Source organism: Phacochoerus africanus, chromosome 3 (assembly GCF_016906955.1).
Source record: "Phacochoerus africanus isolate WHEZ1 chromosome 3, ROS_Pafr_v1, whole genome shotgun sequence".
NCBI classification, from domain to species: domain Eukaryota; kingdom Metazoa; phylum Chordata; class Mammalia; order Artiodactyla; family Suidae; genus Phacochoerus; species Phacochoerus africanus.
In genome coordinates this window covers 174,942,535-174,956,537 of record NC_062546.1, presented here as the reverse complement: position 1 = coordinate 174,956,537, position 14,003 = coordinate 174,942,535, and positions in this window count along the sequence as shown.

Below are 14,003 nucleotides of genomic sequence, written 5' to 3'. Positions count from 1 at the left end.
AATCATACATCAGATATATATCTTAGATAATTCTAATAATAATCATCATAATACTAATGATTCAGGACTTTTAGTGTACTAAGCACTCTGGTTTTACATACATTAGGTAGTTCTGTCCTTCTTATACCCCTGTGAAACAGTATTATCTCATTTTATAGATGAAAATACTGAAGCCCAGGGATGTTAGATAGCTTGCTCAAGGCCACAGCAAAAAAGTCACTAAATCAAGCCTGCTTCTCTGACTTCAAAGCTCATTGTTCTTAACTGCTGGACATAATTTCCTCCCATTAATGCAGATCCCATAGGTTGTTAATTCTAAGAATTAGTATTGAGAAACTTAATGGATAACACATATTTCTGTTGTATTTTGAATCTGTTTATATAATGTCATGGTGATTTATGTGATATTTTTCTTTGTATAATAGATTACACACATATACAGCCTTGAATGAGGGTGGTCTCAAGAGATATAATTTAGGTCCTCATTGATGTTCCACATTTATTTTATTAACACCATCTATAGTATTAAGTCAGCTAAATTATTTCAGTAAAAAAAAAACAAAACTAACAGCTTTTTTCAAAAAAAAGTAAAACTTACATGATTATTCTAGAAAATAATCTAATGCTGTATTAAATTTTTTTTTTCCCTGGAGTTCCTGTCGTGACTCAGCCAAAATGAATCTGAGTAGTATCCATGAGAAGACAGGTTCCATCCCTGGCCTTGCTCAGTGGGTTAAGGATCCAGCATTGCCGTGAGCTGTGGTGTAGGTCGCAGACACGGCTCGGATCTGGTGTTGCTGTGGCTATGGCATAGGCTGGCAGCTGAAGCTCCGATTTGACCCCCTAGCCTGGCAACCTCCATATGCTGTGGGTGTAGCCCTACAAAGTCCAAAAAAAAAATTTTTTTTTTCCTCTTTTGGGCTGTACCTGTAGCATGTGGAAGTTCCCAGTCTAGAGAGAGAATCTGAGCTAGAGCTGTGACCTATGCCACAGCTGCAGCAATGCTGAATCCTTAACCCACTCTGCCAGGCTGGGGATTGAACCAGTGCCTCCAGAGACAAGATGGGTCATTAATCCACTGTGCCACAGCGGGAACTCCTATATTAGATTTTTTTCCCCAGAAATCTATGTTCAGAATCTTTTGTTTTGTAATACTCTTCCCTTCTGCTTTCACTAAATATTTAGCCCAACTTTAGGTTGTGATTATTTGTTATAGAACAAAGGATAAGTTTTTAGAATATAGTTTGTCATCGGTACTTTATCTTCAAAAATTGTACAAAATTTGCCACACTAACAGCTTTTTCAGAATCATTTATTCACTTCAGTCATGAAATTGTGTACTTTGCTTAAAATTCTCAGTTGCCTGAAATTGTATAAATTTTTTTTTTTTTTCCTTAGGGCCCACACCTGCAGCATATATAAGTTCCCAGAATAGAAGTCAAATCAGAGCTGCAGATGCGGGCCTACCCATAGCCACAACAACAGTAGGTCCGAGCCGCATCTGTGACATACACTGCAGCTCACAGCAACACTGAATCCTTTTTTGTTGTTGTTGTTGTTGTTGTTGCTATTTCTTGGGCCGCTCCCGCGGCATATGGAGGTTCCCAGGCTAGGGGTCCAATCGGAGCTGTAGCCACCGGCCTACGCCAGAGCCACAGCAGCACGGGATCTGAGCCGCATCTTCGACCTACACCACAGCTCACGGCAACGCTGGGTCCTTAACCCACTGAGCAAGGGCAGGGACCGAACCCGCAACCTCATGGTTCCTAGTCGGATTCGTTAACCACTGCGCCATGACGGGAACTGCAACTACACTGGATCCTTAACCCACTGAGCAGGCCCAGAGATCGAACCCACATCCTCAGGGATACTAGGTTCGTTACTGCTGCACCACAGAGGGAACACCAGGGTTTTTCTTTCTTTCTTTCTGTTTTTTTTGTTTGTTTGTTTTTCCCTCTTTATACAGATGCATCTACAGCATGTAGAAATTCCTGGGCTAGAGGTCAAATTGGAGCTGCAGTGCCTGATCCTTAACTCACTAGTGGGGTCAGAGATCGAACCTGCATCCTCACAGACATTGTGTTGGGGTCTTAATCCACTGAGCCACAACAGGAACTCCAGGAATTGTATAAATTCTTGCTGAAACTCTTTGAATTTAATACAAACTTATCCGTCTCTACTTTCTTTACCGCTTAGCATTGTTGCTGACCTCAAGGGGGCATATACTTTCAGTTTTGTGTTTTACACAGTACTCTTCATTGAATGGCTGTAGACTTCATAGGATTCTTTTTTTTTTTTTTTCCTGTCTGTTTAGGGCCACACCCAAAGCATATGGAGACCCCTGGGCTAGGGGTCCAGTCTGAGCTGTAGCCGCCAGCCTACACCACAGCCACAGGAACGTGTGATCCAAGCCATGTCTGTGACCACCACAGCTCATGGCAACGCCAGATCCTTAACCCACTGAGTGAGGTCAGGAATCGAACCCACATCCTCATGGATGCTAGTTGGGTTCGTTAACCGCTGAGCCACGATGGGAACTCCAAGACTTCACGGGATTCTTGGTAAGGGAATATTATTTTCAAGTGGAATAAAGGTGATGTATAACTGAGGTAGTCCAGGATCCTAGGGCTGCCTTCTAGGCAGCATGTGTTGAACTTGTAGTTCTATAAAGAATACCTTGGGAGTTCCCATTGTGGCACAGAGGAAACGAATCTGACTAGGAACCATGAAGTTGTGGGTTCAATCCCTGGCCTGGCTCAGTGGGTTAAGGATCCAGCGTTGCTGTGAGCTGTGGTACAGGTTGCAGATGCGGCTTGGACCTGCTTTTGCAGTAGCTGTGGTGTAGGCCAGCGGCTACAACTCCAATTGGACCCCTAGCCTGGGAACCTCCATATGCTGTGGGTGTGGCTCTAAAAAAAGAGAATATTTTCTTTAGGCCAAGTAGTACATAGGAAAATGTGTTGGATTTTACATAAAGTAAATACGACAGTCTGTCCCATGGTACCTATTAGTCACTTAATACTAAAAATTAAGGTTATTGTGAGCATAGACACTGAAGATGGTTGCAAGACTTTCTGAAGAGCTCCTAGAAGAAAAAATACATGTAAATGAGAAGAATAAAACGGCTGATGGAATTTTGATTCTAAGCAATGAGGGAGTTAGTGAGAAATCTACAAAGGATCAAGGCTAAGTCCTTTTAGGTGAAGATGACAGTCTGGAAAGACCCTGCAACAATAATACTGTTTAGAAAAGACCGAAATGTGTGCCACTAAAGCTTTAAGTACCTAATTTTTACAAAAACCCTGCTAACAAATGGTATTCAGACCCAAGAAATAATCAGATAACTTGCTTATTGTTACCCAGAGACTGAAGACAAGAGTGTTTAATTAGAGATATTTTTACTGTCCTGCTCATTGTTACCCTGTTAGAGACTAAAGGCAAGAATGTTTAATTAGAGATATTTTTACTGTCCCATTTTGCCTCAAATAAACACCTTTTGTCAAGTTCTCTTATGACGCAATAGGTTAAGGATCCGGCATTTCCGTAGCTGTGCTGCAGGCTGCAACTGCAACACAGATTTGATCCCTGGCCCCCCTTTGGAACTTCCACATGGCAAAAAACCCTTTTGTCTTTTTTTTCCGTTGTTTTTTTTTGTCTTTTTTTTTTTGCCATTTCTTGGGGTGCTCCTGCGGCATACAGAGGTTCCCAGGCTAGGAGTCGAATCAGAGCTGTAGCCTCTGGCCTACACACGGAGCCACAGCAATGCAGGATCCAATCCGCGTCTGTGATCTACACCACAGCTCATGGCAACACTGAATCCTTAACTCACTGAGCAAGGCCAAGGATCGAACCCGAAATCTCATGGTTGCTAGTCAAATTCATTAACTACTGAGCCACGACGGGAACTCCCAAAAAACCCCTTTTGAACTGCTGTAAAAATTGAATAGATGTACAGGAAAAATCTTAAAGCCTAAAACTCCATACAGAATGCCTGCCAAATTTATTGTGAACTGTATTATAATGAATATATTAATAAAAAGTATTATACTCTCTTAACAATGCTCAGTAATAATATTGTTTGTTGCCGAGTTTTTTAAACACTGATTCTTGCCAGTCCAGGATGATCTTTTTCAGCTTTGGAAGTTTCTTAGGAAAATTTATGACTATTTCTTCATCTATAAAATAAGGATTAAAAATTTTAATAATTGTACCTACCCTCTAATCTCATAGTATTATTATGAAGATTAAGTCAGAAAGCCTCTAAAACTTTCTTGGCCTATTTGCTGACACATAGTAAGTGCACAATGTGCTTAATAACTGAGAAACCATCATTAAAAGAAAATGTGTATTCAAATTTTGCTGACAGTTTCAGGACATTGCAGCTAACCACTCATGGGAGTCACTAAGGTCCCCATTCCAAGGACTCAAGTGAAAAACTTAATTCCTTCAATTATGAGGGAAAGTCATGCCTAATGTAACCTCTAGCTTTTATTTTCCTAAAGAAGTGTATTTCCTTACTAAGACTCAATAGAATTAAATGACTTGGCCAAGGTCAACCTAGTTAACAGATTACTGCTACTACAAATTAATCATCAGGGTTATGAAGATTCATTTACTCTGAAGAACGTTGTATATTTTGATGGAATTTTTAACCAGTCACAGTAGGATTTACTATCTGTTGGATTCTAACTTTTTCTTATCTTTTTAGGGCCAAATCGGCGGCATATGGAAGTTTCCAGACTAGGGGTTGAATCAGAGCTACAGCTGCCGACATACACCACAGCCAGAGCAACACGGGATCCAAGCTACATCTGCAGCCTATATTGCAGCTCACAGCAACGCAGGATCCTTAACCCACTGAATGAGGCCAGGGATCGAACCTGCATCTTACGGATACTAATCAGGTTCATTACCACTGGAAGAAATTTTTTTTTTTCCAGCCATGCCAACATGTGGAAGCTCCAAAGCCTCTGCAGTGACAATGCCAGATCCTTAACCTACTGCAGCACAAGAGAACACTAAAAGATTACTTACAAAAGCAAAGCAGGAGTTCCCATGTAGCTCAGCAGGTTAAGGATCTGGCATTTCACTGCTGTGGCATGGGTGTGATCCCTGGCCCAGGAAATTCCACATGCTGCCAGCATGGCCAAAAAAGCAAACAAACCATAAAACAGTGCTATTGGAAGAGGGGAAGCCATGTGCTGGTGATAGAAAAGTACTAAAGGAGGAGTTCCCGTCATGGCTCAGCAGAAACGAATCCGACTAGGAAACGTGAGGTTGCAGGTTCGATCCCTGGCCTCGCTCAGTGGGTTAAGGATCCGACGTTGCCGTGAGCTGTGGTATAGGTTGCAGACAGGGTTCGGATCTGGCGTTGCTGTGGCTCTGGCATAGGCTGATAGCTGCAGCTCCGATTGGACCCTTAGCCTGGGAACCTCCATATGCTGTGGGTGCAGCCCTAAAAAGACAAAAAAAAGACACAAGAACTAGAGGAGCGTGAGCGCTATTGATGTGCATTAAGGGGACAGGTGGATTCTTTTGCCCACATAAACCTTTGGCTAATATAACTGTCAGCCTTACTGCTGTCCGCACAGATTACGCCACCGTGATTGAAGCTCCCAAGGAGAAAGGAATTAAAGCAGCATAGCAACCAAAGCAGTGCTAAGAGGTGGTGGTTTTTTAATGTTAACAGTGCCGTTCATGGAGTTCTCATGTGGGGCAGTGGGTTAAGTGTCCAGTATTATCACAGATGTGACACACACACGTATACGTCTTTATGTATGTGTGAAAAGTGTCATAGCCGATAACAAAACCAACTTGATTGTAGTTACTTCTGGGTAGTCGTACTAGTCTGAGGAATAGCATAAACAGAAGAAATGTACTCTTCTATCATTTGAACATTTGAAAATCTTTTTACAATAAGAATATATTGCTCTTATAATTTTTTTTTTTTTGGCCATGCCCATGGCGATGGAAGTTCCCAGGCTGGGAATCAAACATGACAGAAGCCCCTACAGTGACAATGTCAGATCCTTAACCCCACTGCACCACAAGAGAATTCCATAATTTTTTTTAACTTTTTTTTTTGTCTTTTGGCTTTTTCTAGGGCCTCTTCCGTGGCTTATGGAAGTTCCCAGGCTAGGGGTCGAATTGGAGCTGTAGCCACCAGCCTACGCCAGGGCCACAGCAACGTGGGATCTGAGCCGCATCTGCGACCTACACCACAGCTCATGGCAACGCTGGATCCTTAACCCACTGAGTAAGGCCAGGGATTGAACCTGCAACCTCATGGTTCCTAGTGGGATTCGTTAACCACTGCGCCACGACGGGAACTCCTTAAACATTTTTTAAATGAAGAATATGTAGAAAACATTTAAGTTGATGAAAATTAAAAATAGGACGCAGTTTTGTGCCATGTGGAGTCCCTGTTGTGGCACAGCAGAAACGAATCCGACTAGGAACCATAAGGATGCAGGTTCGATCCCTGGCCTTGCTCAGTGGGTTAAGGATCCAGTGTTGCTGTGAGCTGTGGTGCAGGTCACAGTTGCGGCTCAGATCTGGCATTGCTGTGGCTGTGGCGCAGGCCAGCAGCTACGGCTCTGATTGGACCCCTAGCCTGGGAATCTTCATATGCTGCGGGTGTGGCCCTAAAAAGAAAAATAAATAAATAAATAAAAAATAAATAAGATTTTGTGCTATGTGTGATTGGCAGCCTCTAAGATGGCCCCCAATGATCCCTGTCTCTTGGGATTCATGCTCTTTTGTCATCCTCTCTCCTTGAGTATGGGTTGGACCTACTGAATCACTTCTAGTGAGTAGAGATTTCTCTGCTGAGATTGTTCTAAACAGCCTGTGGTTTCCATCTTGGGCTCTCTCTGATTCTCTTCCTCTCAGATCTCTTCTGTGGCACTGTAAGGGAACTTCTGGGAGGACTTTTTTTTTGCTTATGAGGGCCACACCTGTGACATATGGAGGCTCCCAGGCTAGGGGTCGAATTGGAGCTGCAGCTGCTGGCCTCCACCACAGCTACAGCAACAAGGGAATATAGCCTCTGTGACACCTACACCACATCTCACAGCAACGCCGGATCCTTCACCCACGGAGTGAGGCCAGGGATCCTCGTGGATACTAGTCAAGTTTGTAACTGCTTGAGCCACAATGGGAACTCCCTCGGAGGACAATTCTGAAAGGCTATTTTAGCTCCCAAGCACTCTGTAGGCTTGGCTGAAGTTGTCACTGGACTTGCACTGCAGCTTAACTTTTCGCTCTGCCCTATCCTACCTTCTTCCCTTACTGGTGTTGACTCCCATCAAATTCGTTAATAAATATTTTACACATTAAGTTCAGAGGGTGCTAGCTAGAGAATCCAGTGCATGACAGCCATCCAGAATATCTGTGGACCCTGTGTAGCTGCTCTAATTATTACTGTGTCTCAGCCAACAAGAAGTGGAGAGGGAGAGGAAATGAGGACAAGCACGAACATTTTACTGACACTAGGAGGTTGCCTCACTTCCACTCACAGACCATTGGCAAGACTTAGAGTCACACTCACCTGCAAGAGAGGATGCTGGGAAATGCAGCTTCTAGCTGGCCAGCCATCTTCTCAACTAAAACAGATTCTAAGAGGTGTTCTAGTTATCTTTTGCTGTGTAACAAACCATCCCAAAACTTAGTGTGTAAAACAACAACCATTTTTTTAGGCTCGTGAGATTCCATGGGTCCAAAATAGAGGAGTTCCCGTCGTGGCTCAGTGGAAACGAATCTGACTAGGAACCATGAGATTGCAGGTTCGATCCCTGGCCTTGCTCAGTGGGTTAAGGATCCGGCATTGCCGTAAGTTGTGGTGTAGGTTGCAGACGTGGCTCAGATCCCGTGTTGCTGTGGCTGTGGCTTAGGCCAGCAGCTACAGCTCCGATTCGACCCCTAGCCTGGGAACCTCCGTATGCCACAGGTGTGGCCCTAAAAAGACAAAAAAACACAAAAACAAAAACAAAATAGAGAAAGAGCACAGAGAGATGGGGGCAACTTTTCTCTGTTCCCTAAGGTTGGAGCCTTGGGTGGGTGGCTAGAGTATTCGGGGATGACTCCACACAGCTGGGGGCTCCCCAAGCAGCATCTTCACTTACACGTTTGGCTTGTGGCTGGAACGGTGGAAGGGCAGATTCAGATGGGATTGTCTGCCAGAGCATCTACCTGTGGCCTATTCAGCCTGACAGTCTCAGGACAGTTGTACTCATAGGGTGGTTCAGGGCTCCAAGAGCAAGAGCATTCCCAGACCAAGAAGGAAGCTGCAAGGCTTTTTATGACAACCTCAGAAGGTAAAGAGCGTCACTTGACTGTACCTGACTGGTCAAGCCAGTCTCAGAGCCCACTCAGATTGAAGGGGAGGAAGCACACATCCCACCTCTTGATGGAAGGAGGGTCATATAGTTAAAACCACTACAAAAAGAGTATAGGTATTGGGGGCCTGCAATGACAGATACTGCAATCATGAAGAGGGGAGATGCATAGGAGAAAAAAAAAAAAGACTAATAAATTATAAAGTGAAGTTTCCATAATATACCAATTAATCTATGACCATTTTCTCATTACTTACCTCATACCCAACTCTACTCTGCTTTTGTATGCAGTACAGAGTTGCTAAGTCCCCTCTCATATGTAGGACAGTGATGAGGCCCTTCCCTTTGGCTCAAATTCTGTTCGCTTTTAAATATAATTCAAGAATCTTAGCACCTATAACTGAAATGCATTTTATGGGATTAAGGCTGTTTATAGGAGGAAATGAGGCCTTGTTAGGTTGCCTACAAATTGTCCAGCCTGGGTTGCTACAGATTAGGTAAATACTAGGCCAAATGAAGTAGCGTTCCTCAAGTAATATTTTTTATTTTTTTGCTTTTTAGGGCCACACTCACAGCACATGGAAGTTCCCAGGCTAGGGGTTGAATCAGAAATACAGCTGCCGGCCTATGCCACAGCCACAGCAATGTGGGATCCAGCTGCATCTGCAGTCTACCCTGCAGCTTATGGCAATGCCAGATCCTTAACCCACTGATCGAGGCCAGGGATGGAACCGGCATCCTCATGGATCCTAATCGGGTTCATTAACTACTGAACCATGACAGGGACACGTCATATATTTAGTATCAGTTTGAATACAGTAGTAGAACCCAAACTATAGTTTTTTAGTACCTTCTATTCCATTCCCACTTTACAGGATTTACTATCTTCTTGAGCAGGATAAGTAACCTCCCTGCAAGACGATACACTGTATGTTATTAATACAGACTTTTTTTTAGGGCTGCACCTATGGCATATGGAGGTTCCCAGGCTAGGGGTCTAATCAGAGCTACAACTGCCGGCCTACACCAGAGCCGCAGCAATGCCAGATCCAAGCCGCGTCTGCGACCTACACCATAGCTCATGGCAACACCGGATCCTTAACCCATTGAGTGAGGCTAGGGATCGAACCTGCAACCTCATGGTTCCTAGTCGGATTCATTTCCTCTGCGCCACGATGGGAACTCCCAGATTATTTTCTGAATTAAAAAAAAAAAAAAAAAAAAAGGCAAGTCATGAAGGCAAACTAGGACAGGAACTGAGTCTATTGAAACTTTTAAACTCTTCCAAGACTTGGGGATTTTCCTCATGTTCCTAGGGTTAGGCTGACCTTGTCCTATTGTTCTAGAACAGAAGCATCTACTTTGCTGCTGGGAAGCCCTGGGATGATGTTGGACATCTAAAAGGAGCAGTAAAGCATGACTACATTTCATTCATCTCAATTTCCCCTGCCAAGAATAAAGGCCAGCATTTTTTTTTTTTCTTGCCTGTTTCTGTTTCTGTTTAAGACGTGAAGCAACCCAGTCTTTATCTGAGTTGTATTGTTATGTGGATTAAGTTGAATCATTATAGAGCACATGCCTTCCAGTGGCTCCCCAAACCCTGAACTGTAATTTCCATAAAGGGTAAGGTGGAAATTTATGGTTTGCTTAGTAGCTGGAAAGAACAGCCCCACCCCTTCATGGGATGGGGCTTGTTTTGTACCTGCAAGCCCCCCGTCCTCCCCGGGGGAATGAGGAGGGCGGGGCTGTGTGTCCCTGGGCAGCAGCATTCCCTTGAGAATTTGGAATTCCTCCTCAGTAACTTCCGTGTGTGTCTTTCCTCTGTGACCTATGCCCTCGCCTCCTTTACCCTTGACTTTCTAACCATCTCTCTAGGGTGTCCCTCTCTCTTCAAACCTTTTGTTCCGTGAGAGGTGGCATGTGTTCCTTACTCCTTCCATCTCAGTATCTCTGGGGAGTTGTCTCTAATGTTCTCACCTAATACTTTCCTCTCACATCATTCCCAGGCAGATATGACGTGCTTTTTCTACAGTTTCCCACTGGTCACTGTCATCTCAGGTATTCTGATACCTTTCCTTCACTGTGCCTGGGCAAACAAAATATTTTGCCCTTTGGTAAAACGGGAGTGATGCTCCTTCAAAACTGGAATATGAGAACACATCTCTTGTAAGGGAATGGTTTTAGGAAAGTGGGGTACCCTGCATAAATCTATAGATTGCCAGAAAAGAGAGACCTAATCTTTTTTTTTTATAACCTATTTGAGTCTTTGAGAATCTACATCTTATTCCACTAGGATCTTTTTGATTGGAATTGGTTCTTCCATTTCATGTTTTCTGGTTTAATTCATTAAATCCCTATGCAAGAAAAGCAATTTTCAGAACAAAAGTGAAAAACACCCTAAAAGGGGGTAGAGACCTTTCTGATGGGGATTATTAGGAGCTTCTAATATTCTAATACAGCAACCTGCTATTATCCTTAATAGCTTCACAGCTACGGCTCCTAGGCCAGGACTGTGCCTGCTCAATTCTTTTCCCTGGGTCGTACCCAGTGTGCTCTGAAATTTGAACACTGTGATGTTCACTTGAATTATTACGCCTGATCCTCAAGGTTGAGTGGATCAAGGTAATTACTCACTCCTGGGAGTAACAGTTAATGTTTCCAGGTACCAAGACAGTGATTAGGTGCGGGGCAAGGAATTTTCCTAAATCAGCCCTGCAGCCCAGGAAGTCATTCTTTTTCCCTTGCGAGCACCTCCCTCCCAGAGAGCAAGGTTGACCCACCCTCTGACTCAGCACGGTTATACACAGTAAACGGTTGAGAAAATATTGTCTCTGCTAGAGGTCTTGATGCAGTAGAACATATGTATGTATTTAGTGACCAAAAAGATACCAGATCTCAATTTCCTAAAGGGCCTGTAATTTTTTCCCCTGGTCATTTTTTTCCCCCAAACCCATCCATCAAACTAATACATCAAATATTGGCTGGTCATTTACAGCAACATGGATCTAGAGATGATCATACTAAGGGAAGTAATTCCATAAGAGAAAGACAAATATTATATGATATCGGTTCTGTATGGGATACGAAAAATACTACAAACGAACTTATTGACAAAACAGAAACAGACTTACAGAGAAAATAGACTTATGGTTACCAAAGGGGAGGCAGGACAAATTGGGAGTATGGGATTAACACATGCATACTAGGAGTTCCCGTCGTGCTCAGTGGTTAATGAACCCGACTAGCATCCATGAAGACTTGGGTTTGATGCCTGGCCTCGCTCAGTGGGTTAAGGATCTGGCGTTACCATGAGCCGTGGTGTAGGTTGCAGATGCAGCTCGAATCTGGCGTTGCTGTGGCTGTGGTGCAGGCCGGCAGCAATAGCTTTTGTTCGACCTCTAGCCTGAGAACCTCCATATGCTGTGGTTGCAGCCCTAAAAAGACAAGACAAAAAAACAAAACAAAACAAAACAAAAAGCACACGCACAGTATCATAAACAGATAAACGGAGTTCCCGTCATGGCTCAGTGGTTAACGAATCTGACTAGGAACCATGAGGTTGCGGTTCGATCCCTGGCCTCGCTCAGCGGGTTAAGTATCCGGCGTTGCCGTGAGCTGTGGCATAGACGTGGCTCAGATCCCGCGTTGCTGTGGCTCTGGTGTAGACTGGTGGCTACAGCTCCAATTTGACCCCTAGCCTGGGAACCTCCATGTGCGGCAGGAGTGGCCCAAGAAAATGGCAAAAAGACAAAAAACAAAAACAAACAAACAAACATTCCCTGACCTAGGAACCTCCTCATGACATGGGCACAGCCAAAAATAGATAGATAGATAGATAGGTAGATAGATAGATAGATAGATAGAGAATGTATAACCGAATCGCTTTGCTGTACACCTGCAACTAACACAATGCTGTAAATCAACTATATTTTAATAATAAAAAAAAAAGCTCAAGGAGTTCCCATTGTGGCTCAGCGGGTTAAGAACCCATCTAGTATCCATGAGGATGCAGGTTCGATCTCTGGCCTCAGTGGTTTAAGGACCTGGCATTGCCACAAGCTGCAGTGTAAGTCACCGGTGAAGCTCGGATCTATGTTGCTGTGGCACAGGCTGGCAGCTGCAGCTCCGATTCAATCCCTAGCTTAGGGTCTTCCATATGCCCTAGGTGCAGCCCTAAAAATAAAGAAAAAAAGCTCAAGAAGTGTGAACAGTAATAACCATCCCTGGTTCTTGTACATTAACTGAGCAACTCCTATGGGTTAGGCACTCTACAAGTGCTAGAGATAGACCCCATTCTCAGTGGGAAAGACAGACAAATCATTGATAACTGCATGTATGTGCGAGTGCTGTGACAGAACTAGAATAGGGTGCCCTGGGAACAGCAGGGAAGGCGCCTTCGTGCAGCCCTGGCTGGGAGGGTATCGAGCTATCAGGGAAGGCTTACAAGAGGAAGTGTTTACTGTGAGGGGGCTTGCAGGTCAAGTAGGAATTAGCCGAGTGGACAGGCGGCGCACAGAGAGCAAGGACATGGACATCCGAGAAAGCAGGCCCCTCTGGGAAAGCAGGGAGCAGCTCTGACAAAATAGAGCCATAAAGGTTTGTAGAAGCCAGATAATGTGGTTTGCTTCAAAAGAACTGTATTTGGAGGCATCAATGATGTGCCCCCTCACCTAGAGAGGACATTTAAGTAGAGATGAGAAAAGAATCTCGAAAACGTGAAGCAAATACAGGTCTGGGAGTTCCCATCGTGGCACAGTGGAAACGAATCTGACTAGCCCCCATAAGGACACGGGTTTGATCCCTGGCCTTGCTCAGTGGGTTAAGGATCCGGCCTTGGTGTAGGTGGCAGACACAGCACAGATCTGGCCTTGCTGTGGCTGTGGTGTAGGCCGGCAGCTGTAGCTCCGATTAGACCCCTAGCCTGGGAAACTCCATATGCTGTGGGTACGGCCTTAAAAAGACAACAGATAGGAGTTCCTGTTGTGGCACAGCAGAAAGGAATCCGACTAGGAACCATGAGGCTGTGGGTTTGATCCCTGGCCTCTCTCAGTGGGTTGAGGATCTGGTGTTGCCATGAGCTGTGGTGTAGGTCGCAGACAAGGCTCGGATCCCGAGTTGCTGTGGCTGTGGTGTAGGCCAGCGGCTACAGCTCCAATTGGACCCCTAGCTTAGGAACCTCCATGTGCCATGGGTGCGCCCCTAGAAAAGACAAAAAATAAAAAGTAAAAAAATTATTCAGAGCGAAGAGTCTGAAATTATCTAGTTTGTCAAATGTTTAGTAACTGCATCTGTATAAATTTGAAAAATATAGAAATGTAGAAAAATAATCCATTTATTGACTAGTAACTTTTTCCTTTCGCTGTGCAATTTATTTGTCCTTCAGGAAACCATCTCCTATTTCTTTAAAATTATTGATAGAAAACCCTATTTATGAAAATCATTTTCAAGTGATCAGCTATTCAGTAGAAACTAGTCATCTGTAGTCATATATGCTGATAAAACTTACTTTCAAACTATAATATAAACTTATTTTGAATATATTTTAGATTATGGGTATTTTATTGGACTATATAAATCACATTTCATACATACACTTCATCTATTTTATTCCAAAATTTCAATTATCTTGAATAATGTTCCTTCTTGTTGAGTGTATCCATATTTCAA